General features: G+C 38.4%; 1 long non-coding RNA gene across 1 annotated transcript in view; it reads right to left on the reverse strand.

Annotated features, from left to right (window-relative positions):
* LOC140339489 (uncharacterized) overlaps nucleotides 1–13,647 on the reverse strand; it is a 210,016-nt gene extending 196,369 nt beyond the window's left edge. The window contains exons 1-2 of the long non-coding RNA XR_011922451.1: nucleotides 13,250–13,647; nucleotides 7,820–7,958 (exon numbers count right to left, since the gene is read on the reverse strand). This is a non-coding gene — a long non-coding RNA (uncharacterized lncRNA). The remainder of the gene's footprint in view (nucleotides 1–7,819; nucleotides 7,959–13,249) is intronic.
* Between the last annotated feature and the right edge of the window lie 14,088 nt (nucleotides 13,648–27,735).

Here is a 27,735-nt window from a genome sequence, read left to right on the forward strand (position 1 = left end):
TAATAATAATAATAATACACCCACGCAAACACAGGGAGAACATGCAAACTCCATGCAGTTAGTGCCATGGCTGAGGTTCCAACCTGGGACCCAGGCCCTGCAAGGGTTGTGCTAACCTTTGAGCCACTGTTCCATATGTGTGTTTTTTTTTTTTTTAAATTGGGTTTACACAGAGCCTTTAGATAACTGTAATTCTTGCTCCAATGCAGAGTTTTCAAATACTTGGTCCACTCCACAGAGCATATTTTAAGGCACTTTTTTTTGCATTTCTTAATCCAAATGTCATAAGAACACAGTGTTCTACCCATGCAGGAGTATACCACACATCACAAACTTTTATTTTTTTAGCCTTCTGAATATTTGGATGCACAGCTCTTACATTTCCCCTTAAGACAAGGCAGCCCCTGTCTGAGCCTTTCTGTGTTAATGGTTTGTTCAGTCATTAGACTGGGCCTGCTGTACAATTACATACTGCTACTTTTTTTTTTTTATTATTATTTCAGACACACAGGACACTTCAGACAGGGACTACCTCTATCCCTACACAATCTCCAATTCTTAGACATTGGTCTGCTTCCACAGTCTTTCTTTGTAGCCTAGGCAGGCTTAGATATTCAATTCCCATCTGATGTCTAGCTTTCCCAATAATAGTCCCAATTTGAAAATTGGCAATCCATGCCCAGCTGTTAAAATTTGCTTGTTGCCAGGAATACCAAGCAATCCTTGCGTGTGCTAGGACTGAATGAACTCCAGTGAGCCTACGCAGGATCAAGATGGCCTTAGATAGGGAAAGAAGGGAAAAGATGGTGGCCCCCATGAAGGGAAGACAAACAGGTGCTTATCGTCTGGGTTCAGTTCTGCTTTAAAGAGTACTCCCTTTAGTGAGCCACACTCCCCTGCCTCCAATTAGTTTCATACTTGTTTAGGGGCCATTTCCCAGCAAAAATGACCACTATCTTCTTTTTTAAACAGTGACAGATCACTGTCTATCACAAAACTTGTTAAATACTAGAGGAAGAAACGTGTGTGTTTGCATATTCAATGATCTGCCCCTGAGCTGCATTTTCTAACCAGTATAGGTCTTTTGCAAGCTTCTAACCTCATGAGTGTTGGCAGCCAGGGTATATATTTATGTTTATGTTTTCCAAGACCTGTATTAATAGACTAAGGCTACATACACACGTGCAATAACTGTCGTTGGAAAGGATCTTTAAACATACAGCGCTGTTCTGTTCTATGAAGAGGGAAGAATGACGGAACAGCACCCCGCCGCATTCTCTCCCCTTCACTTTAATTATGATCATTCTTTGTCTGTGGATCCGCAAGGATGGTCGCTCGGACGACGAGCGCTGTACACACGCCAGATTCTAGTCCAATATCAGCCCTGAGGCTGAATCATCTGATGTGTGTACGTAGCCTACGTTTTTATTATTGGTGAGCATGTTTGTATGAGTAAACAAGCAAACAATATATACACAAATTTATATATCTCCTAATCTATGTGCAGTTGCAATATTAAAACATATAGGTAACCCTATTTCCTACCCAATGGAATAGAAAACAGTTTACAAAAGCATGTTTTACTTGCACTTAAAGATCAAGTCAAAGCACAAAAAAAAAATATATATATATATAAAAATACAAATATTGTAAAGTGGGAAATGTGTAGGTGTAGATTTAATGAAAAATTCCTAGATAAATACAAGCAACGAACATCAAAATAGGAGACAAGCCAAGATAATTCAGATGAAGAGAGAGGGGTGGTAGAGATGATTGTAAAAGAGAAAAGATAGATAGATAGATAGATAGATAGATAGATAGATAGATAGATAGATAGATAGATAGATAGATAGATACTGATGGGCAGCAATTGCTGTGTGAGCCCACATTCACATGCTTGTTTTATTGCTAATGTAAAATATGCTGTCACACTCAGAAATAGAATAGTTGAAAGTTACTAGCACAAGTCATGCTGTGGCTGCACAATTTAGATTCTTTTTTTCTCTGTATCCCTGGGCTACTGATATAAAAGGAGACACCCTTCCCTGCATGTTGAATGCTGCAACCTAGTTCAAACAGCACTTGTGGTTCTCTGTTGGATTAGTGAAATAGGAGCTGAATCAGGGTCTCTGGGGAGCCAAAACACAGCTTTTGTAACAAACTCTAGAGTAGAAAGACATTTTTACTGCCTGGGATAGAGATACTTTAAGAACAGTTTTAGTCTATTGTTGCAGAGGAAAAAAAATACTCTGTAAAGTGAATTATTAACTCAACCACCATCACTTATGTGCATTAAAATGAGATAACTTCATATTGAGTCTATAAATATTCAGCTTTTACAAATGTGAATATTCTGGTCTCTTGGGATATCTAACATTTTTATGTATATAATGTTTTTGTCACTCAGGAAAATAGACAACTAGAAGCCAAACTCATCCACTTTCTTGACCAAAAAATGGCATTTCCTTTCTAGTGATGAGCTTAGGGCAAATACAAAAATGGGGATTCAGGCACCAATGTACCTATTTAAACCTCCCATTCCGTAGCGTAAATGGAAGCATCGTGTTGATTGTATTCATAAGGAGATTTAAGCAAAAGGGTAGTGGCGCCGAGCACAATGCTTTTTCTAATTTCTCAAAATTCCATTAATCCATTTATATTTAATTTGCATGTCTATGCTTGGAAGCCACCGTGACAGCATGTAAGACAAAAAGCATTTATAGGTATGCCCTAAAAGAAAGCAGAGGTGTCATAAAATCCAATATACTTTGAGGCGTACCACCCGAGTGTGGAAACAGAATCCTGTCTGTTTGGATGTCATACAATGGCCTTGTCTTAAGTTCTCTGCCATGCACATCAGTCAAGGTAAAGAAAGGCCTAAAGCTTTAAAACACCACCCAAGAAATATCAGCTAAAAGGAACATTACAAGCTTCTGAGGCCAAGGATGTATTTACTTTTTCCACAGTATTATTTAAGTATATATTTACCATTGCATTTTCTAATATTGTTTTTTTAAGTAAATTATTGAAAGGTCAAATAGAAAAAAATAAAATCACAAAAACTAACAACAGAGTCCTTGTGCTGTATGTAGACACATTTTGAATAAAAACCCAATGCTTGTTCAGAAATCATAGGGTGTTTGTACAGGTTCGTCTTTCACATGGCTGGTAGTTTAAAGGGTTTCACTGATATCATTGTTCTGAGGGTTTGGGTTTCGTCTCAGGTTGTTGATCCAAAGTCAGAGTTTGGAAATGTAAGAAATAGGATTATCTAGCCAGGATGATTACACTGATAGGTGTAATGAGACATTATAGAGTGGTTTGTTAAGAGATTGTTGGCTCAAAAAAAAATCATTTGTTGCTGGTTAGAATAAGGGAAGTCTATCAAGGCACTCCATATAGCAAGAAAGTTTGAGTATGAATGATATTCTACCTGGTAAAACCATCACTAAGGCAGAAAGTAAATGGAAATGAATTTAACAAATACAGAGAGAAATAACAGTACAATTCATATTGCAGTTCTACTGTAAAACTTAAGAAAAAATGTTTTGCCTGTAGTACACTACACTCTAAATTTAATCCATTCATATTTTAAGGACTGATTTTTTTCTAACTCCTCTTTTGGAGACGAAAGTGAATGTAGTGACAGTGTTGGGCTACCCTCTGTCCAGAGTTCTACAATACACAGCAGAGGTTGGAATAGAACCCTGTTATTTTCTGTTAAGTGTGTCTGTCTGGACCAGGTAATAATGCCAGTATTGGCACTTTGAATTCTTACTGGGTGAAGCTACAACTTGGGGAGACTGGTGTAAACATGGGCAGCACTGTGGGTCAGAGGGAAGTGCTCTGGCCTTTGCAGCATTGGGTCCCAGGTTCCAATCTCTGCCAGGACACTATTTGCATGGAGTTTACATGTTCTCCCCGTGTTTGTGTGTGTTTACTCCGGGTACTCCGGAGCTCCTTTGAAGGACAGCTAGTGACATGACTATTGACTTTGTACAGCGCACAGATTAATATAAATCATGGAAAAGTTTGGCCTGATAATATTTGGGAACAAAGTGCTGGATGAGCAGTTTTACATACCCGTTAAACTGAGGATGACTGAAGGAAAGACAGGAGTTCAGCTTCAAATTTTAGGGTCACCGTACCAGTGAGAGAATAGGGTAAGACATATTTTCAGGGGCTGAAAATGAGTGTATATTAGAAACAGACTGTGAGCTAAACATCCTGTTTCTCCTCTTTTAAAAGCATTCCTTATATATTTTTAGAAATAATCCTTTTTTTTCATCTCTTTACCTGTAGAAATAAAAAAAATTGGACCAATATTTCTCTGTACAAAACCATTTCTCTAAGTGAGGGCCCTTTATGGACTGTTTTGCAATGCACTGCATATAAAATTGTTTGTAATCTAACCTGTGTCGTTAAGTGTGCATGCATTCTAATACTATAATAACAGATTTCTGTTTGCAATACTTTTATGATATAATAATATAATATAATAAAGCACTCCAATCTCTTTATTTTGGTCTGTGCCTTTTAATGCTTGAGCTGGCTTAGTAGGATATATGTCCTGACATGATCTTTAGTCTGTGAATCAGAAGTCTGTACTTTCACTGTCTACCCAGCCAGTTTCCATCACACCAAAACGTGTTTTCTATTCGTTATCATCATCAAGGTAAGGAAAATACAAAAACACAAGACCTGTTTAGTAATAAAGCATTAAAAAAGCTGCAGAAAAAGAGAAAGGGCATAAGGGAAAGCCATATCTACCTAAAACTAGCCACATGTGGATCAATGTGTAGTGTTTTTTTTATTCCAGCTAATGTTCAACAGAATTTTCATTTGATTATATTCTTGAATTTGAGGTATTCAGTTTCTTTGGGGTAATTGGTATTTATTTTATCTTGGTATAATGTTCACTTCAATGAGGTAATGTATCAGTTATTGTGATATTTTGTATAAAATAGTCATTTAACTTAATAGTAAACCTTCGACTTGTCAAGAGGGAAATTATTATGACGGCTTTCACTGCTTCAAGCTTCTTTTGCCATGTAGGAGAAAAAATATAATTCTCTCTCTTTTTTTTTTTTTACTTTAAAAGAGTTCATTTTTGGCTCTCCTAAAAGACACACCAAAGAACCTCACAAGAGGAAGGCATGAAGACTTAGGTTCCTCAAATTTAGCCTAAACTATCTTAAAATATTCATAGACATAAGATGACACTACCAGCTATTATCTATTATCACAAAAAGTAGTAGGCAAAAAGTGACAACCATCCCAAGAACAGGAGCTAGGGCAGAGTTTGTCAACCAGGGTTCTGTGGAACCCCTAAGTTCCTCTAGAGCAGGGGTGCCCAAAACGTAGCTTGCAAGCCAAAAAAGTGTGGGCACCCCTGCTCTAGAGGTTGCTGGGGGTTTATTGAGCAAATTTGTGCCTCTCAGGTCAATGTAACTGAAACCAATGCTTTTTTTTAAAGGTGACAGGGAGGCATTCTTCCCACTGACCATCACACACTAGTATACTATGACCTGTGAATATAGTAAATATAGAATGGAAGCTGAAATTATTTCAATGGTTCCCTATGTAAATAAGGTTGAAAAATGCTTAGCTGGGGTGAAATTTCCATATTGGAAACACTTGTTAAATGACAGCTGTCAAAGGTAGTAGAGACGCGCCTTCTGACTTCCAGTTGTGTCTCTAGAACATGTAATGAAAAGAAATCTCCCCATTAGGAGCAAATAAAAACCTGACTGTGTTTTTCACTTTTCCTATTTTATCGAAAAAAAAACTTTATTTTTGGACACTGACCGACTTGGTAAATATAAGTGATTGCATCTAAGTACCAAACTGCTACATGTGCCATTATTCTTTTAATTTGAAAACTTAGAAAATATGGAAGCTGCAGATATAAAAAATCTAATGGCTGGGCAGTCTCTGGCCTTTACATTTTCACTGCTACAGAAAAGAGAACGTCTGATCTCCAAAACTGACCTTAACCGGTCCTAAAGCCCCTGGATCATCATAGAACTAGTATTTTGGAAAGTGGAGGCCAGTGGTAGTTGCTTCCATATTTCTTTCCAATAGGTTTCTGGGTAGGTGTGATGAAACATGTAGTTTGATAAAGCACTATGTATTATAAACAATTATCATTTTTAATTTTAGAAAAAAAAAGCTTTGCCTAAAGAGACACGCTAAGAGATTAATGGAATTTTCTTGAGTGGTGATCGTTACACTTTAATATAGGAATCTCTCCTCTGTCTAAGGTACAAACATAGTTACTCTTGTAAGTCATAAACAGGATACACAGACATAAAAAGAAGTTTAAAAGTTTGCAAATGTAACAAAAACCTTCTGCGCAGCTTTCTAACCGTGTACATTCACTTGAATCAGCTTTTCTGCACTGGTGCATCAAAACAACATTTAGGGTAATGACATGACTACAGCTATCTTTTCAGTAATCAAAGTACTAATGTGAAACTATGTGGTTTATTTCAAATTACTTTCTTAATCCAATTTCAGTCAGTAGGGCTTGAAAAATACTAACTTGTAAAATGAACCAAGGATAACTAAAAGGATTAGAGCGAGAACAAGTAAAATAATGTAAAAACTAAAAAACAACAATTTATATAATTATGAGGGGAGGAATATTACAAGAAAACGTGTGCATTAAAACATTTGTGGCACCTGGGTCCAAACGATACAGTATCTGACTACATTCGCTTGATTTTATTTGAGGCAGCAGCCCATAGGGACGCTCAGGCTTATTAAGGCATTAAAAAGAAAAGTGGTAATGCGCTAAGTGTACAAAGCCATAGTAATCAGTTTAAATCTTTAACTAGTTGGAAGCAGTCAGAACACTGAAGATGATTGCTGATTGGTTGCTGTGGGTTATTGCACTTTACATATTGTTCTTTTCCATTATAAGGCATAAGACTATTTAAAGAAATGTGTACATAGATAATTACATGGGCAAACACTGCAACCCTAACTTGTGTAATTGTTAGTTGTTGGGGCCTTCTGCTAATCTAGTAGCTTCAGTATGCACTGACCCAGAACAAATGATAGGGCAGAGGTTTGGGGTTTGCTGCTTTTTCATTTACATCATGCTTTTTGGGTGTTCTAGAAAAATACTAAAGAAATATTAAAGCTAGGCTGCACAACTGACTTTCAAGGTGTACCTGCAACCTGTCTTTGCCATCTTTTTGTCTTCATTCTACCCAGTGTAATCATTCAACTCAAAGCATCAGTGTTTCTCAACCAGGGTTCCTCCAGAGGTTGTTAGGGGTTCCATGAGCAATAATTTGTGCCTCTCAGGTCAGTTTAAGTGACACCAATGAACATTTTGGCTATGTGAAAAAACTGACATTAGGTCTTCCCATTGATCACCACACTAATTTACTGTGAGCTGTGAATATAGTAATTATAGTAAGGGTTCCCTTAAGACCTGCAAGTTCTTTTAAGGGTTGCCCCATATTAAAAAGTTGGGAAAAGCTGAATTAGACTAAGGACTTCTATCAATATCTGAATAGTGCTATTAATATGCTATGATATGATGCAGAAAGCAGTGTTGACATCATCAAATCAGTGCGGCTGTCCATACAGTGGAGGAGGAGTGGACCACAAAGTGTTGGGAGAAGACAAGAGGGAAAAACGACCCCACTGAGTCACATAACCGGCTGGATGACTTCAGAAAAAGCAAAGCATTCATGCTAAGGGCAACGTTTAGTGACAAAGTAGAATTAATTTGCTATGGCCTTGAATTCTTTCTCCAAAATACCATAAAATCTCTACTATTACAAAACAAAAGAGTAATGCTTACCATTCTTAGCGGTTTCTGTTGATCGTAAGGCTATGCTCTTCCCTAAAATTCTTTCGTGAGAGTTCTTATGCCAGGGCTTTGTGTTGATTCAATTTTGCTTTCTTGGAAAACTAGTGGGAAAGAAATCTGAATCATAAACCTAGAGGGGAAAAAATTTAAAGACTTATTGGGTTTGCAAGTACAGCTCACTGTGAGTAGGTGGTTATACTATTCTGAAGGAACCCAACAAAATGTTTTGATTCCAGCAGTTGCCAGTAGATTAAGGCTAATATCGGACATGTGATTAATCATGCTGAACTGGGCACCCATCCACTTCCATTCAACTATACCAGAGTTCTTGGGAATCATTTTGGGTACATGGTTGTGTTGTAGTGGTGTGAGACACAGTGCCCGGATGCAACATTTATTTTCTGGCCACCCCTGAGTAACCAGCTGCATCTATTAACTAGAATAGAGAATGTAAGCTGCAGTTGGACATGGATGCATTGTGTTTGCTGCTAGACAACTAGAGATTGCTTATAATACCTTGCAGCAAACTTCACTGTATCCAGTCAACTCTAAAAACTGGCCCCAATCGTATATGGAAGTGCACAGAAACAGCTAACTACATGATTTTTTGACCACAATTTTGACAGAGGACTATATCAACTCCTCACTTTATATGTCTAAATTCTGGTGAAATAAATCCTACAGCAAAATTCATAGTTCTATTAGGCTTATAACAAAACCAGATGATGGTCACAGCCATCCAGTGGATTATTCATAGTGTGGCATGTAAAGCTGGTGAATACCATAGTAAAAGGATGCCTTCGTTAAAGCCTTGTGTTAGACATCACAACTTCTGCAGGAAAACGTCATTACTGCAGTCTTGTTGTGATACAATAAGCCCTTGGATAAGGCTTGGTTCAAACTGTGTGTTGTCCAAGAAATATGGGATAGCTTTACTAAAAATAATTTGCTATTGGTTGGTAAATGTTTTCAATCCTGGACAATATACCTTCTAGGTTTCATGGATCACTCAGATTCCCCCATGATAGTCTATTTTCTCTGTTTTTTTCAATCTTTATTTAATCAGACCCATAGTGTCCAATGTGCAAGAATATGAGACATTGCATAGAAAATAATGTCTGACATTGTCACTGTGATGTGAGATCACATGTGATCTCATGTGATGTACTGCATGCATTTTTTTCTGTTTTTGTGCACTACCACATTCATGAATGGTAATGAACAGATTCAGAGTCACAATGGTATGGCATTCTGTTATAACACATCCATAAAAGTGTTAACGTAACCTTACACAATCCACTGATGCCTATCCAAAACCGTTTCAGGTTTTTTTTTTGTGCAGAGGGTCTTTAAATCATCTCAACAAACATGGCGGACCTCAAACCACATTATAGTTCTATTGTACATCATTCCTATCCCTGCTTATTTAAGAGGACTCAATGTGTGATGATTGGATTACGCCTGATTTTGCTATGCAGCGCAGCCATGATGTCTTAATTTTAAAGCAGGTCTTTCGAATATGATTAACCTGCGGGGTCGCCGAGTAATATAATTAGCAATGACAGATTCTGTATATCTGTGAAATCGATATCAGAAGTAAAATGGTATAGCATATATTAGTTTATTTTGTTTGGCTCTGTATATGGAGCTCGGTGACAAGATTAGCATTGGTTTGTTATGTGATGGATTTGGAGAGGGTGATTAGATTGAAATAATTATTCGTGGTTGTAGCTTCGAGTATATAAGCATGTTAATGCAGACAGACGCAATAATACCTCCCTGTCACTAACAGCCAGCTGGAGATGCACGGCTATTGATTGTATTGGGAATGGGCCATTGTAAAGATAATTTGGGTGATTTCACATATATTTTATAATTATGCGCTGGGCCAGTGGGAATTTGTATTAAAAAAAAAAAACACCAATTATTTTGCTACTATGGCAACAAAGTAGGATCATGTTGGTAAATAGCATTTGTTATAAAACCACATTTTAGAGGCATTTTAACCTTTCAGTTCCCAGACCTTTTTTTATAAGAGGGGTCTGTGCTACAAAGCAAATATTTCAGGGGAAACAAAGGATAGAACCTTAAAAAAAACAATGGAGGTTTTGGGGTTTGATAGTTTGATGGTGGGTAAGGGACTTTTGGAAAATAATCCTGACTGTGACAGACGTGGGGATTCCTGGTAAGATCCTATCCCCTATGTTGGGCATAAGATGGGGGACTACTCCTTCCCTTTAAAACCTGACACATATGAATTAGGGCCCAGGCTTTGGGTGACTTCTGAATGGCTTTTATTTTTAAAGAAATCAGTGGGAAGGAAAATGAAGCAAATTCAAGGCAAATATTTTGTGATGGAACTCAGAAGCAGGCTCACCATCAAGGGGGACAAAGGGGTACCAATTCTGTATTGGACCCCAAACAAAAACCCACACATTTCTGATGTCAGCATCATGAACTGATCTCAAAAGCAAGAGAAATGCCCCTAAATCATGCTGGATTTGTCCATCTATACAAGGCCCAAGCAAAGCACATGAGGGAACGAAATTACTATATAATGAACCACAGAGGGGCTTTACATTAGATTCATGAATACATCACAGCACCCTTGCCTCATGTGGACCGCTCTAGGTAATAGTCACATGTGATGCTGGCCCTCCATGATGGAAAGGACTGAAATCCAAGCAAAGAAAGGAGTGGGGAGAAAAGGTCTAGATCAGCCATTCTCAACCATGGAACCATATGATGCCTCCAGAGCAGTCTTTCCCAAATGTATTACCCTTGAGAAACAGGAAAATGCTGTTTACATTGAATGTGATAAAAATGTCCCCCATACATTAGTGATGAAAATGCTACGTTTACAGACGTTAAAAAAGCCTCCTATTTTTTTCAAGCTAGCTCTGCCAAGTGGTGTTGGTATCAGAACTATGCAGGCATTATCTTAAAGTTGTTTAATCAGCCACAGCTCGAGGAACCCTTGGGAACTTCTGGAGGAACCCCGGGGTTTCATAGAATCCTGGTTGAGAATAGCTGCTCCAGAGGTTCCTTGATTTATGGATAATTGACTTGCCATGTGCTGGTGCCTGCATAGTTCCAGGGCCAACACCACTTGGCAGAGCTAACGGCATTACACCAAAGAACATTTTATCTGGCTTTATAGTGGCAGTCAGACCAGCACTGTAAAGCCAACAGTCTTCTAGCTGACTACTAACCTAAGAGGCATTTTTGACACCCAAATAATTCATTTTAGCTGAAGATCCTGGAAACGTAGAAATAAATTGAAAGCGGAACTAAACCTAAGAAAAAAAAAAAATTAAACTTATCTTTACTTCCCTAGAACCCTCTATCCCTCTATTAGGTCCAGCGCTGCCCTGGAATCCTCTTTCTTCCCAGCGTGGAGGAAGTCTTCTTTCTTCATTTGGCTTTGTTACTCGATCTCGCACTGTGTAGGCACCAAATTAGCCTGCTGTAAATGGTATACTCCACATGAGTGAGATCAGCATTTGTTTGCCATTGCAGGAAAAAGCCCCTTCTGCGCATTTCAAGATCGGGAATGTACAGAAGGAGCAGCCAAAGCCTTCAGGGATACATGACGTAGGTATCCCAGGAGGTTCTGCGGTCCCTTTCAGTCTTTACTGCCGCAGTTATCTACCCTTTTATGTAAAGTAAAGGTTTTGGTAATAGGTCCACTTTAAGGGGTAAACAGTTTGAGAATATCTGGTCTAGATGTTACAGGGAGATGAGGCAGGCTCTAATATACTAGCTCCAGCTTCTAATGCACATTGTCAGAAGTTCACAGCATGCAGTGCAACTGGGCAAAGCTGGAGGGCAGATTAAGAACAGCTATAAATAACATTTTATATCTGCCCATACTTCAGATTTACACCTTATTGTGAAAATTGCATTGCAATGGGGCTGGCCATTCATTTTATTGGGCTGTCCAACAGAACTCATCATCTTCCCCCCCTCGGGTTCCAAATCCCCCCCTGACATATTCCTAACAGTTAACAACACAGTCATTCGTCCCTCCCGTCAGGCACGTTGTCTTGGTATCACCTTCGATTTCCTCCTACTGTCCACCTACTGATTTCCTCACTCATAACCCCATCACACGCATGGCTCCTAGACTTTTCTAGGGGCTGCCCCAACTCTCTGGAATGGTCTTCCTCATCCTTTTCAGCTTGCTCCCACTTTCTGTTCATTTAAAAGAGCACTCAAAACCCTTTTTATCAAACTTGCCTACCCGTCTTCTTCTGTCTCCTAAACCCTCCCTACTTTCCACCATTACATATCCCCCCTCCTATTGTGTACTGCTTCCCCCACCCCCTAGATTGTAAGCTCTTACAGGGTCCAGGGCAGGGTCCTCTCCTCCTGTGTCACTGTCTGTCATTTGCAACCCCTATTTATTATACAGCGCTGTGTAATATGTTGGTGCTATATAAATCCTGTTTAATAATAATAGTAATAATAATAATAATAACCTATTGCACATTACTGTATTACATGCATTTATTTTTTAAAGAGCAGGGCCTGGCTGTGTATAGCTGTAGTGCCTTGGTAAGTTGGCATTAATATAACACAATGCACTGATACATGGCTATGTGCTGTAATAATGTAAAGGAAGCTGTTATAATGCAGATTGCCCTGACAGTACTGATAAATGTCCTGCACCTATAGTACTGCAGGTGAATATATTCCTATTGTACACATGCATTGGATTGCCATATGGATTTATACAATTAACATAGATGTACATTGCAGTAACACAGCTGCAGAGGTTCTGCTACAAAAACTGTTTTCCAGGAGTTGTCATTTATTCATTTGAGCCCCATTAAAGAACAACATTAAGCAGACTTATATATACATAAATTAGCTCTTTGCTCTGTGACAGGTCCTCTTTACATAAGGCCTTCAGCCTTTGTGTTGTATTACAAGCCCACTTCCAGCACTGTCAGGACAATGTCACAGCACAGTGCAGGAGGAGCATGCAGAGAGGACAGGAAGCTGCACACAGCAGGCAGCCCCGGTGCATTGTGGGAATTGTAGTCTGTTCGCGCGCTCAGGCTTCAGAGAGGAACAGGTGAGGGCGGCGCAGTCTGCTCAGGTGTGTCCGCAGATATGGCGGGAAAGCCGAGCGGGGGGTGTGCAGTCATTATTATGGCGGCTGTATTAATCCCTCAGCTCTGATTATATCCGTGCTATAGCTGTTTGTTCTCTGTCAGTATTATGTTAGAAGCACGTGTGTTTGTAAACATAGGACTGTGTATAAAAACAGCCAAAGAATGTTCACCTACAAACACTGGGGCATTTATTAACCTATTCATTCATGCTAGAAAGTCATGTCTTAAAGCTAAACCCACGATAATTTTAAAATATACCCCTGGCATGGGTTAATTGCACCATGGTACTGTAAGAATTTACCTCAGGGCTTGTTGCATCCTCTGGCGGGACCACAGCGCCTTCTATTGCATAGCAACCTCATCTTTACTGTAGGCTGGTGCTATAGGTATCCCGAGATATATTACAGAAGTAGAAGTAGCCAACATTGGGCCCCTGTGCAGAAAGGAATTGGGGCCCCTGCTGGCTGAGAAGGGTCTGGGGCCTTGTGCACACTTTTCACCTACTGGCCACCCATGTCCGCTCCTGATATAATACACCAGGAAAGTGTTTTCCCCTGAAAGGTTTTTAAGGTGGGTGGTAAGGAGCTGTATGCGGGCAGTGGCCCCTGTATTGTGGCCCAACTTTTATTTGACCACCCAAAAACAGCCAGGTGGTTGCTGAAAAGTGTCAGGAGGTGCGCCCAGCTAAAAGGGGCCGGGGAGAACTCTATGACATGTATGTGATGCCTTGGAGGTTGCTCTTACCAATGTACACAATAGGTTGTCAAGCAGCCTGATGATGTCGCCATGGCGATGTACTAATTTGGTTGTTAAGGGATTCATCCCCCTGCTTTGGCATTGGTTGTCCAATCAGCCAATGGGATAGTGGAATCCTTCATCCACCCCATATTGATCGAAAATTTTATGAAAATGCCTAACATTCATCATGTGATCAGGCCTGGGGAGTGATGATTTTAGAGAAAGTTTGCCAGAGAATTGTTAGAGACCAGGGAGGCCAATCATGGTTCTCTCTTTTTCTCTCTCTCTTGTTCTCATGCTCTTTATCTCATTTTCTCTCTCTCTCTCTCTCTCTCGTCTCTTTAAGAACACTTAGCAGAGTGAATTCAGGATTTGTATTTGGAATGGATTCCAGCTGGAAAGTTGAAACCTTTGTTGTGTACAATGCTATACAATGTTGTGTTCTGTGTCTGATAATATCAGTACAGTATACAATACAGACATATCTCTGGCCTGGGATTGCTTTGTTTAGAAATAGTTCTATGTATCTCACAGGCAAACAAAAATAAATAAAACCAGCAGAGTATATTGGCATCAGCCATCCAGAGAGGACCCGCAAGCTGTAGCATGCCGTCAGGAGCTTCATCAAGCAGTAATACATGCCGGACAGACGTGTGTATGAGCACAGTACAATGGTTTGGTTGGGGGGAGCTTGGATAAAGATTATTAAAAGTCAACTCAAGCCGAAAAAATAACATTTGTATTTAGTATTGCATTTGTAATAGTTGTAAAAGAAAAAAAAAAAAAAAAAGATACCTCCTTAGGTGTCCACGCTTTGATCCCTGCCATCCCCATTGCTAAGTATTCATAGAAAAGCCACAGTTTAATCCTTGTGGACGGCACAGCCAACTAAGCATTGGCGATAGCCGCAGGTCTCATTCAGTACCGCTCCTTGTCATTTGTACATCATTCTTCCCATCATGGCTGATCCCAGAATGCAGGGCACTTGTCATTGGGCAAGAAGGTGAAAGATCGGTGAATGGGAACTGGAGAGCTCCCACTGTCCCAGCACCATTAGTACATTGGTGAGGAGGGCACTCTGACCTTTTATTTTGTGGCTGGAGTTTTCTTTAAAACACAATAAAGGTTCCATATGTCAATTTATACTAAGCTCTATTAGCTATGAGATCAGTATAAGCCCAACTTCAGCTGGACAGAGCATGATAGAACCCCTGCCAGGCTTTTACTGCACTATGTTCCTGCAAAATCCCACTGACTCTCTTGCAGATAGAACTTTATAATTGGAGGAGAGGCTGGTCACATGACTGCGTCAGGTTACATGGCCAGGCTGACCTGGTTTAGAGTTCCAAAGCAGGTGGAGCAGAATACATATTTGTAAAGTACAACATAAACATGCAGGGATTCTTTTTTAAACAGTAGTAGAATGGCCATACTGCTGCATTTTACATTGATTGCTGGGTTTTTTTATGGGATTTGTTGGTTTAGGAGAGTCCGGGGTTGTTGTGCACCAGCACACATTACACCTCCCTATCTCTAGCCCCATTGTGTTCTATACTTCATGTAACTGAAACAATAGAATTTGCTGTGGCATGAATCAACACATTGAATCAGTGTCTCTGTTGCAAGAAAAAGTGTATCAAGGTGCTTGCTGCAGCTTCTGTAAAACAAAGAATACTTACAAATTTTCTAGTCCAATGCAAATTTTTGTGGAAGCAACCTAGTGGTACAAGTTAAATTGTTATTTTGGCTCTGTTATTAGTTGCAGCAATTTGTAATTAAATCAGCAAACTGAGGCATTGAGTCTCTGACCTGCATGGCCTCCCCAGGCTTCCTAAATCCATCTGGGTGGGTTATTCTGAGTGTGACACAGGTGCAACAATCAAGGTAATCTCTTTGTATTCCTATAGTGGGTTGGGTCAGAGGTTTGCTAGTTTTTACATCTCTGCAGGTGTAATCTCCCAGAAATACAGTCAGAGTGGTCGGCACAGCTCAGCAATGGCCATCAGCCAGCATGAAAACATGTGGTAGGTTTGCTTTAAGACCATGACATGTTGCAACCCATGATATTGACAAATGTATTCCTAATATGTTATGAAATTTCCACAGTTTGATATAGAAAACCTCATAGTATAGAATGTGAAGATTGAGGATGAGCTAATTGTTTTAGTTTTTGTCATAGCAGCAGCATTGGCCTAGGGGTGCAGTGGCTGCATTCTGCCAGTAATTGCTGTGTATGTCAGGTTAGACATATGTGATTTGTTGTCTGTCATAGTTTCTGCGATAGATTTCTATCATAATGTCTTTTATGGTATAGCAAACTATACAAACCAGAGTAACGCACAATTGGTCTCTAATCGGACATTTGCGTGTCTACAGTTGGTCGTGTCGGACAATTGGTCTCTAATCGGTGTGTTGCAATTTTAAACAGCAGCTGAATGCATGCGCTTTATGACACCACAAAAAAAGTAAATAATTTATGCTTTTATTGTAGTGACTAAAAAATTTCTCTATATGCATCTTACCCAGCAGTCCATACTATTCAATAAGGAGGGGATCAAATCTGGAGCGGGATCAAGCCATATGTCTGGCATCATGACGTCACCTTGGGGAAAGTTTCTTCCCCTTTGAGTGACACATGGCTCCCCGTGCATGTGCGTTACACAGTCCGTAGGTTTAGAGGTCTGTAGGTCCGAAAAGGTTGGGGACCACTGACTTACACCACAGTGCTGGTCCCTTCCATAATCGGTATTCTTACCTGCCTGATCGCTGCCCATCCGTCAAAATTAAAAGGTTCAGGTGTAAAGAACCAGAAACTGCATGTTTGCCAACCCCCATTAATTTTTTAATGGGTTGCTTAAGGTAGAAGCTACATGTTTTCCTTTAGGCAACAGAAGGGGTAACCAGACCACAACCTTACTGCCAGTCTGAACATAGCATAACACAACTTTGTGTTGAAATGCACTAAAATGTGGAGATTAATTGCATGAACTCAACAAGCATTACAAGTCTGAGAGCCTATGTAACAAGGTGTAGTGTGCCAGCTGTGTATACTAGGCTATTGGCACCTAAACCTACAAGCACACCCATTGTATCCGTTTGATATCCATTTTAAACAAAATTCTTTCCTAATGATTTGCTGTAACATTTCCTAACTAAATACCAAATAATTGTCTTCTTGCAAGTAAGAGCACTAACTTTTTTTTCAAGAAGGAAAAATCTGAAAACAATAACACATCTTTAACCCCCTAACCGCTAAGCCCGTAATTTCTCGCACTAAATATTTTTGCTCTTTTGGATAACCCCGTATTTTTTCGCCTACACTAAAATCCCCACTTACCTGGTCCCGCTGTGCTAATCCAGCGTCGGTTCCGGTCTACAATTTAAAAAAAAAAATTTCATGAAAACCTGTGACGCTTTTGGAACAGAAATCTAGAAATCAGTGTAACGCTCAGGTGGTTAATAGCACTCTGGAAAATATAATCTGCTGTGTTCTAGATGCCAGTATGACATTGAATACATATATACAAGGGTTTATTTATTTAGACAAGCCTGCCCTATCAATCGTTATAACTGAGCAGCTTCAGAATGGTAATGCATTGAACCTGGCTTGTGTTTTAAAACTATTTGCAGAACAATTCCCGGTGTTTATGGGAGTATTAACACATATTCAAAGTTGCTGCGTCCTGCAAAATTCTGCACTCTGTAGTATAGTTCTTTCTTCATTTCAGCTTTATAGGTTCTTTCTCTGGATTAGTCTTATAAGGCCAGTTTATTGTTCAGGCAAAGTAGTACAAATAGGGGTTTGTTTTTCCGGAATTGTTGTTGTTTAGCTATTGAAAGTGAACTAATGTACTGTAGATACAGCACATATTCTGTTTTATTTTCCTAGCGCTGATCAGGCATGTCTGGGTTGGTAAACTAAAAGTCATGAAGGATTGCAAAGAGCCTGGACCCACTTATTCCTTGCAGGGGTACAAATAAGATAATCAGGGACGTAAAGTGGAATTTGCATCACTACATCTCCCCACTGTTAGGATATAGAGGTTATTTAAATCTAGGCTAAAGCTGCGGGGCGAGAGGAATAAACTTATAAATTATAAGTTAATAAATTATTTTTAAAGAGTAAATTTTTTAAAGAATAAATTATTTTTGAAGAGGATTTTGTGTCTTCCTAGGAACCAAACGCCAATCAGTGGTTGTCACTGGCCCGCTGTCTTTCAGTCTTGTTAAAGGGGATTATCTGTACTAATACTAATAATACACCCTACAAATGTTCTTAGGTATGGAGCTGCATGGAAAGGTTTTTATACTCTTCACACAATTATTTGTGGTAATATTCAATACAGTTGTATAAAAAGTGAATTCCTGTTCACATTGAATACCCAAATCATGTGCAGATAAAATAAGTAAACCAGAATTTGCTTTCACTTGATTGCTTAAATAAAACAAATATTCACAAAATTAACAAATATATTTATTGGACAAGGACTATTAAGTTCTGTAGTAAATCATCTTCTGAAGTTTTGTGAGCTGCACAACATTGGATTGTGGTCAGCTCTGCTTTATTTTTTCACACAGTGACTTCTTGCATATAGCTTTTCACTCCAGGGAGCATGCACTTTACACCTTTCTGAGCAATTTGTAAATGCTCACTACCGTGCAAATGAATTTGCAAGCATGATGCTGCCCCTAACCCTGCACACAGCCCTCCTGCATTGCTACTAGCCCTGCCCAACTGGTGTACATAAAAGCCAAACTTAACCATCAAGGGGAGATATACTGCAAATAATATCTGGTTAATGCACATTTATGAATAAAATAAGAAACATTTTAGGTTTGTTGGCCTTTTTTAAAATAATCGTTTCAGGTAATAGGTTAAAACAATAAATCATTTGTCTTTAAAGAAGTTTTACTATAATAAATATGTTCATAAACTTGAAAGATTAGGGATGTTTCTGTTTAATTATTTGAGACCATTATAAGGAGCAAGTTTGCATACATCTATTGAAAAGGAAGGAATGGTCTGAACAATAAGCAATAATGGCTAATTAGGGTTAGGTGTGAGTTAAAAAAACATGAAAAGTGATCTCTGTTATTAATTTAAACTAGCAGGTTTGCTGGAACTGATGTAGTAATGAAGCCTTACATAACCCTATTCTCACCTGGGTATTAAAGGTGATGGTCAAGTTTGGCTGAGTGTGTTACCACATTTGTACTCAGTAAAGTATGTGTAATTGAGATATATATATATATATATATATATATATATATATGCATTCAAGTAAAGAATGTCCATATGTTCTTGTTTTTCTGTCAGCATTGTACATAATATCTGTTGGTGTTATGACCTTGCAGCCATTACAGATGAAACTTTTGTTTTCCATGTGCGATTTCCTGTATAGTTGTTAATCCAATTAGAAGGCCAAAGACTTTCATGGGCTGTAGTTCTGTTGTTAGATGTAAGAGTTGAAGCTAATTGGATGCTGTGACATAACAGACTTCTTGAGGAAGGCAACATGGGAACATTCAATTGTCAAAAGTATATTTCATGTTGCACAGTGAACACGTGTACAGGTATATTGGAATAGGTTGGCTATCAAACAACTGCTAAGCTCAGTAAACCTAATATATAATATGGCCCAAATGCTATTTCTGGAGGATAAGGATAAGTAGGCATGGAATATTTCAAACTATAATCTTGTATGTGGCCACATTCCCTACATTCTGTTCTGTGCACCCTTCACAGTGCTTTCCATCAGCATCCTGCAGTGCAGGTGGTACTGGCACAAAGTTCATGTTGGAATGGATACTATTTATTCGCCAATAGTAGGGAAAAGGGATGTTTTTGAGTGCTTTGATTTCTGGATTTTCTCAATTCAGAAAGTTTTATTTTGCACTAGGGTGAAGTTCTATAGTAGTAGTCACATTCAGCTAGTTCTGGTATTGTAATGTTGAAGACGATTCACAGCCAATCCAAGCTGCTAAATCAGAAATGTTAGGGCTGATGAAGCAGCGTAAAAGGGTGCAAAACATCTTCAACATTACAAGAGCAAGTCCAGGTTAATTTGACGACTACTAGATATATAATAACTTGGATACATGAGAATCATCACAGACATATAGGCTGAAGGTCTTTCTACAAAGTTTTACAAATGTATACTACTGTTATGTAACCTTTCTGCATTATATCTAGACGTGCTTAATGAGATGCAGAACATTCTTCTTTTGTATGCTAATAGCAGGCAAATTTCACTGACTTGAAAATGGGCCAATCAGACTGCAGCTAGAGTTTAATTGTCTCAATTTCAAGTTTTTGAATAAAAATCAGTTTTGCTATAGACATTTCACCTGTAGTTTCACTTTAACTTTTCCCTTTTCCCTCAGCAATGCTGTGTTTGGAAGGGGGGGGGGGGGAGTTGCATACCCTCTTTTGGTGCACATACCCATCCCGGAATGGTGCTGCATGCAATGCATTATATGCTAGTCACAGAAAATGACTGCATGACAAATGCACGCATCCTTCACTGCCTCTTTTTCATGAAGTGTATTCTTTTTGAAAGGGTTATTTTGTGATTCACATGGAACGGTTGATAAACTAATGGGCTGTGAAATGTGGGCACTTTATATTATTTGCATACAGTCTCCGAGGAGGGATGAAGCAAGCGTAAAGTGTACAAAAATCTCTCTCCTGCCATTTCATAAGTAGTGGGGTTTTCTTATTATACCTTAACACATACCAGCATTAAAATGCAAGGCACGACTTCTGTCGTTGTGCTTTAACCCATTTCCACAGCTTGTTCATTCATAAAAAGTGTTATCCATTGCAGATTTCTCTATCCTAAACTTTACCGATTGTTAAAAATCTTGCTGATATGATTGATGCTTCTTTACTAGCAACAGGCATTGTTGGACCCTAATATGGAGCCACTCTGAAAATTTGCAATTCGATCGAGTTTTTATTGTAGAAAGGACAGGACTGCTTTATGCATTAACTATTCTTACCTGCCCAATCATTGCCCAGACCTTGATAGTGCCGGGAATAAAAGCACTCCCATGTGTCTGTCTGGGAGTTATGGTATTTCAGTCCAGCTGGCCTAGATGGCCAAAGATCAGGATATGGAGCGATAGAAGGGATAAGATGGCGGCACCTGGTGCAGTTATCCTCTTGCTAGCCCACATTTCATCTTCTTTAAGGTAGATTTGTATTACCATTTACTTATATGGGAGTGCAAAACTCGATTTAGGCAATTAAAAGCCAGCTGACCAGGGCCCTAATAATACTGTACTTATAAGTGATATAGTTTGACATCTGCCTATAGTTTCTTTCTTAAGGCTGCTGCAAATTATTGCACATTCTATTCCAGTTATGTTTAAATATCAAAGGAAAATATATTTTTAGTTTTGCTAGCATTATTACATAAAAAATATCTATCTATCTATCCATTTTTTTTTTTTTTTAAATCTTTACTCCTATTTGCACACATAATTGGCATATTTTGTTTATTTTCCTCCCAAATTGTATGGTGTTTGTGTGTATTAATTTTATACAATTTGTTTGCATCTGCTTTGCAGTTTTCTTGCTGATACAACGCAGAAAATTTGATGCTATTATTGGTTTGCCATTTGGACCATTTTGAAAGTTCAGATAGCAGTCAATATTTATGTGGCCATCTGAGGAAACTGCCTCGAGAGGGAATATCTATAACTTCTTTAAACTGAGATAAAATATTCTTCAAATTCTCGGTTACTTATCACAGGTGACAGGAAGTGAGAAACATAATTTTGTTGCATGGTTATTAATACCACAGCTCCAGGGACATAGCATTTTAGTAAACATAAATTTGAACAAGTTACCACATCAGTGCTGATAACCTCTTGAGCCTTACTATATTAAATTGTTTTTAATATATGGTGCAGTTTACGTAAAATAATTCCCATCAGTGATCACTGACCAAATACTTTAAATGTGTCATTTTTTTCTGTTCTTTGCATTTTTCTATGGGGAGATATCGAATATCATCATTTTATTTTTAGATACAAAATTCGTTTTGTAGATGGTCTGTAGTAAAATAATGCAGACATGAAATATAATTTTGTGTGCTTTTATGTATCTATGTGCCTGTAGTAAATTCTGTAATACCTAATTATTTGCATTTAAGCATGTAGAAATATTTTCCTATGCTATTGTGATATTGTGTTTGTAATGGGGTATATAGCTTTATTCCTGTGGGACTTCAGAAATATGGGTAGTGTCATACTAAAGCAGGCATTTTGGATGGCCTGTTCACCGAAATGACTATTTTAATAAACCTTTGTATAGCATCCTACATTAGTGTTTCTCGTATCTACACAAATTTTGTAAACCCCTAGGATTCCTCCATAGATATCGCATTAAAATAAAGTTTAAACCCCATTAATGTTAATAGGGTAGATAGAGCATTCTTCTAAAAAGGTTTCTCCTAGGTCTTCAAAGTGAGTTCCAACAAAAGGAAGGGACAGGTATACACCGTAAAGTAAGAGACTGGTCTCAGCTCCCGACACGGGGATCTAGGGATGACCAATGCAATATATTTATAATTTACATGTCAAAATATGATCTCTGATACCTCCTTATATGAGTTATATGATATGTTTCCACAGAATAGTTATCAGAGGGTTCTCCCTATCTCTTGGGAAAGCCTAAATGGCGAAACGCGCAAGACCTCAGACAAATCTGTTACTCTATGGTGTATTCTTAGGATCTAGGAGAAATCTGTTTGGAACAATGCTCTATCTACCACATTAAAATGAATAGGGTTATAACTATATGTGTATTTTAATTTTGTTTGCTGTGTTTGAAACATTGTGCTACCATACACATTTATATAAAAACTTTTTTTGCCACAAAGAAATCCTTCTACTTATCTTTCTTATGTCCTTTTCTATTTCACTACTAAGGAGTTGGCATTAACTATTATATGCTCAGAACGGAGGAACAACCCATTCATATCTTGCTGTGGATATACCGTGTTTCCCCGATTTTAGGACATCCCCATTAAGTAAGCCTTCAAAAAATATAAGAGAGTGCCTTATAATCGGGGAAACAGGGTAGTAAGTATAGCAGGGGTTCCCTAAGATGTAAAAGTTATTTCAAGCCTTCCCCTGAAATATGGAATGAATATGGCATGAATTTGTCTCCAAGTTGCTGGCCATAGATGTCAAATAAATATGCATCAGTCTTTATACCTTAGTATGGCCATATCACTACGTAAAAAAAAAAATACTCGGCTTGTGTGATACTCCTGTGTTTTGTAGCTTTTCCCCCATTTATTCTATTTATAGTATTATTCTTTCCATTTATCTTTTTCTCACTGGGAATTTCTTGCTAAGTACAGGACTGACAACATAAAATGTCTCATATATCCAATATAATGCTACAGGTTCTAATTTAACGTGTCTAATATTGTTTTCTAATGAGCTGATGCCTGTAGTTCTATATTGGTACACAACTGTACATCATGTAATGTCTACGAGCCTGTAAATCTAAATTGTAACAACACACCGTATGCATTGATTTTTGTCTTCATGCTGTAAATGGAGCCATATCCAATACTCTCTACATGTCAAGATTACCTGCACTTAATGTCACAGTCACCTTGGCGGTGTTATGTATAGTGCAGTACTAGTACAAATATCATGGACGGACCAAGGACCTAGCAAAAAAAGAATAATTTTTCAGTTTTTTTTTTCTGTTCATTGCAGCATACTTGCATAAACTTTGCTTTTGAGCTTTTCCTGTGAATCCTTTATCTCCAACTCTTGTTAGGGTAGCCATACTTTGCTCATTTCTGGTTCAATTCAAACATTGAGGGGTATTACCCATACAATTAATCTTGGACAGATGAATATGTATAAAATATAAAATGTATTATTTGAGCTGAGATCTTGCAAAAAATCTGACTTGGTACTTTTAATGTTGAACTAAACAGAAAAATAAAAAAATAACATATGCCTTTAATCTCACAGATTCCTCAATCGTGCTGAACCTTTCCTCGATCCGGTCTCGCGCTGTCCTGAAAGTCTTCTTTCTCCCAGCGCAGAGGAAGCCATCTTCAGTCTTCTTTCTTTATTTTGCTACATCACCCAATCTTGCACTGCACAGGTGCGAGATTGGGTGACATAGCCAGTTGCGCATGCGTGAGATCGCCATCTCTTTCCCCTTAGTGACAGAAAATGTCCCTTCTGCGCATGCCCAAGATCATCAAAACAGAAAGGGGAGGTGCTTCACTTTTTTTTTTTTTTTTTTTATAAAGATTTCTACTTTACAGAAAAGGGTTTTCTACCAACATTGAGTTTAGGTCCGCTTTATTATTCACTGCCTATCAGTATCAGTACTGGAATGGTGATCTAATCAGAAAGTGAAGATCTCCTAATTTGTACGTTTGTATCAGATTTGTAATTTCTAGTGTTTAAATCTAGGTGGGGCATGACAGCCATGCATTTTTTAACCAACCCCTGGTTCCCAGATTTGTTACATGACCAGTTTCCTTTACATATATATTTGTTTGGGGAACAACTAAGGAACATTCCAAACTCCATGCTAAGCCTTCTTTTCAGGCTCTTTCTTTCTGACCACTTCATCTGTTGTCTTTCATGGAAGGGTTAATCCATCCAGTTTTAATGGGTTTTCTTCTATTGTCTATTTTTCCCCCCTTCTTTTTTTATATTTTCAATCTTCTAGTCTTTAGGTATAGCTGCTGTAGCATTATGAAGAATGATTGATGATCCAGGAAAGTTTCTTGTGAAGCACTTGTTATATTGTGCAATGCACTGGGGGGTCAGCTTCACTTGACTGATGCATGATTTATCCGATATCCCTGCCACTTTCTCGGATAAAGCTGCTGTTTTATCGAAAATGCCAGAGACAGTGATTTAGAATTTATAAGCTCCCCCCCACCCACACCTCCCCATTGCCTTCCTTCCCCAAATAATTGTCCCGATTCGTTTCTTTGGTTGCAATAAAACGATAAAGGTAATTGCACACAAATGTGATAGAGCACCAAAAACACAATAAAATTAGCCGGAATTAGCTAGGCTTGTCAATGAGAAGTATTTATGAAATGCCGTACTGTAATAAGGAAGATAGATATTATAGCTCGGAGGTGAAGTATTGCTTTAATGTAATCCTCTTTGAAATTTTAAAAAGGAACCATTACAATGGAGAGCTGTGTTTGAAATTAAGTTCTTATAATAGGCGGCAATAACACATTCCAAAGGTAATGTTTTCTTGTATGGTGCGCTTATTTGAATTACCTTTTTACATTGCTGTTTCCAGTCCTATGGGGAATAGCTAAGCGGTCGAGGATTTGAACCATTTTTGATGAACCGAAATTCTAATTATTTATGAATGATTTTAGCAACTTTTATCTAATTTTTTTCCTACCTTTTGCTCTATTCTTAGCTGCAGGTCTCAGGAAATAATGTCATTTTCGTTTGATGTCCTGAAGTTAGTCGTAAAATAAGATAATGACTTAATAACCATAATATTTTCTCACATAGCATTAAAACTAAATTATGGATCCTGTGGTGGATCGTGTGGTGTATCAGCTGATGGATGAAATGGTTGTAGAATGTGGCTGAATGTTTGTTTGGAAGGTTTAAGGAGGAAATGTGGACACTAGTTTCTGGTATACATGGGGCTTATAAAAGCAGAACTTTTTATATAAAAAAAAAATCCCTTATCTTTACTTGTGAAAAGCCCTCAATCATCCACAGACTGAGCCTAGTGAGTTTAACGCTGTCTTGGCTTCCCTCTTCTTTCCGGGACTCAGCATTCTGTCCAACGCTGCCATGTTCATTCTACCAGGTTCTTCCTGAGGTCATATTAGAGGAAAGCCAACCTGATGTCGCATTCGCTGATCTTGAGCATTGGACATTTGTTGAACCAGCAGCCCAAAGTCTGCAGGTTTCCCCTCCAGTCTTTACTGCCATGGTGGTAAAGATGGAAGGTGAAGGGACCTACTCTAAAAAGCAAAAAAAAAGCACACACACATTTCGTTATGTATTAGGGATAGCCACCCTTTTACGTAATGTTGAAAATGTGGTCCACTTTAAAGTACAAATAAGGTTTCAATGTCTAAATGTCATATCTAATATACAACAAGCATTTTTTTTCATAAATAATTTAGTAAGATGACCCAAAAATAACTTTACATTTTCCAAAATCCATTACTTTGTTGCTGTTTCCTTGGCGTTCAGGGACCTGGCTGTGAAGCCTGGCAACAGATTCAGGATAAAAAGAATTAAGCTGCGGACACACGCCCAATAATTATCGCTGGAGACGAACGACCGATTGGCCAAAAATCGCTCTAAAAACAAAAAACTGATCAACGACGCCGACGAATGAGGATTGTGTATTGGTACATTGGTTTCTGGGATCAGACTAGCAGTGTGGTATCGCGAAGTGTATAAATCTGGTATGCAATTCAAGCAGACCTATCACCACATATTATCATATGATACCACCAAATAAAAGGCTGCTTTTTTTTTTACTTGAAAGTTTCCCCTTAAGAGATGGTAATCTTCAAAACCACCCAAGTAAAATTTTTGGTCCTGTTTTGTTATTTTCTTTCACGATCGTTCATAAAAGCCTGGTTTCTGTGAACAATATAGTCGGTTGTAGTGTGGTTGGCTTACCACAATTATGCAATTAGTTTAGAAACTTAAACTTTTAAATAGAACCTAAAATAAGAGACGCTGTTTTAGAACCATTCACGCTATTGATGTTCCTGTTCTGCTCCAACTGTGGCTGTTTTCCTAAAATGTGTAAAGTAAACTGTGCACACCTTTGTGTTTTGATGCACTTCGAATGTATGTAGCTGATGTAGATTGGGAATTATTTGAGCTTTAATGTACTCGCAGCATGCGTCAGAGAATATTCTTAGATATTTTGAAGACTGTGTATTGAAGCTGCCTTGGGTTTAGTTTAAAGTGGCATAATTGTAGCCCATACATGCTGCATTTGTTTACAATAATGTTTGAGTGGTGCTGAAAAATTTACAACAATTTTCATAAACTGGTAGCCAAACTCAGGGGGTTACTGAACTTTGTCGTACTAATGTGACCAAGTGAATATGACCTTTCTTGATGCTGACTATTTTTGTGTTTAAAAAAAATGTTTTTATAGCATTTTACCTTGAAGTGACTAAACTGTTGGGAAATCTTTGTCTATTTATTTTACCTATTTATATTCTTTTATTTTACTCACATAGACCATGGTAACAGTATCCTAATACTTTATTTTAGAGTTTATTAAACCAACACAGTTGTACATACATTGATCTGCAGCAGAAGGCACTTGGCCTTTAGGTAACTTTTATTTTCTCAAGGAAGCAAAATGCATGAATTTAGTACTGACTATAAAAAAATGTAAAAAATGCATACAGCCATAAGTTCAGTCTGTGTGTTGTAATAGCAGACATAGTACATTGCACTTCTTGGCCAGGACATTATCTGCAAGGAGTTTGGATTACCTTATGCTTGTGTGGGTTTCCCCTGGGTACTTCGATTTCCTCCCACATCCCAAAAAACATGCAGGTAGGACATGTTAATTGGCTTCCCCACAAAATTGACTGAAATAAAGACATATAACAATGGTAGAGACATTAGATCAGTGGTCGCCAACCTTTTCGGTCCAGCGGACCACTAAAATTACCGGCTCCTGACTGCGCATGCGCTTGGAGCTGGGTGTCACTAAAAGGGAGGAATCCTTCCCCATAGACTCTGACTGGTGTGCCCCGCCAGCAGGGTCCTTCTTCTGATCCTGCTCGAGGGTGCACCAGCCAGAGCCGCGGACCACAGGTTGGCGACCGCTGCATTAGATTGTGAGCCCCTTTGAGCGCCAGCTAGTGACATACCTAGCAGTGTGACATAACACTGCATAATATCTCAGTGCTATATAAATACGGTGCTATATAAAGTAAAAAAAAAAAACTGTCTTCTATGGCAATTGGCAATTTAATCCTATAAAATGATCAGAATCACAATGTCTTGACTTTACTTTGCAATTTG

Source organism: Pyxicephalus adspersus, chromosome 10, assembly GCF_032062135.1.
Source record: "Pyxicephalus adspersus chromosome 10, UCB_Pads_2.0, whole genome shotgun sequence".
Classification (NCBI taxonomy): Eukaryota; Metazoa; Chordata; class Amphibia; order Anura; family Pyxicephalidae; genus Pyxicephalus; species Pyxicephalus adspersus.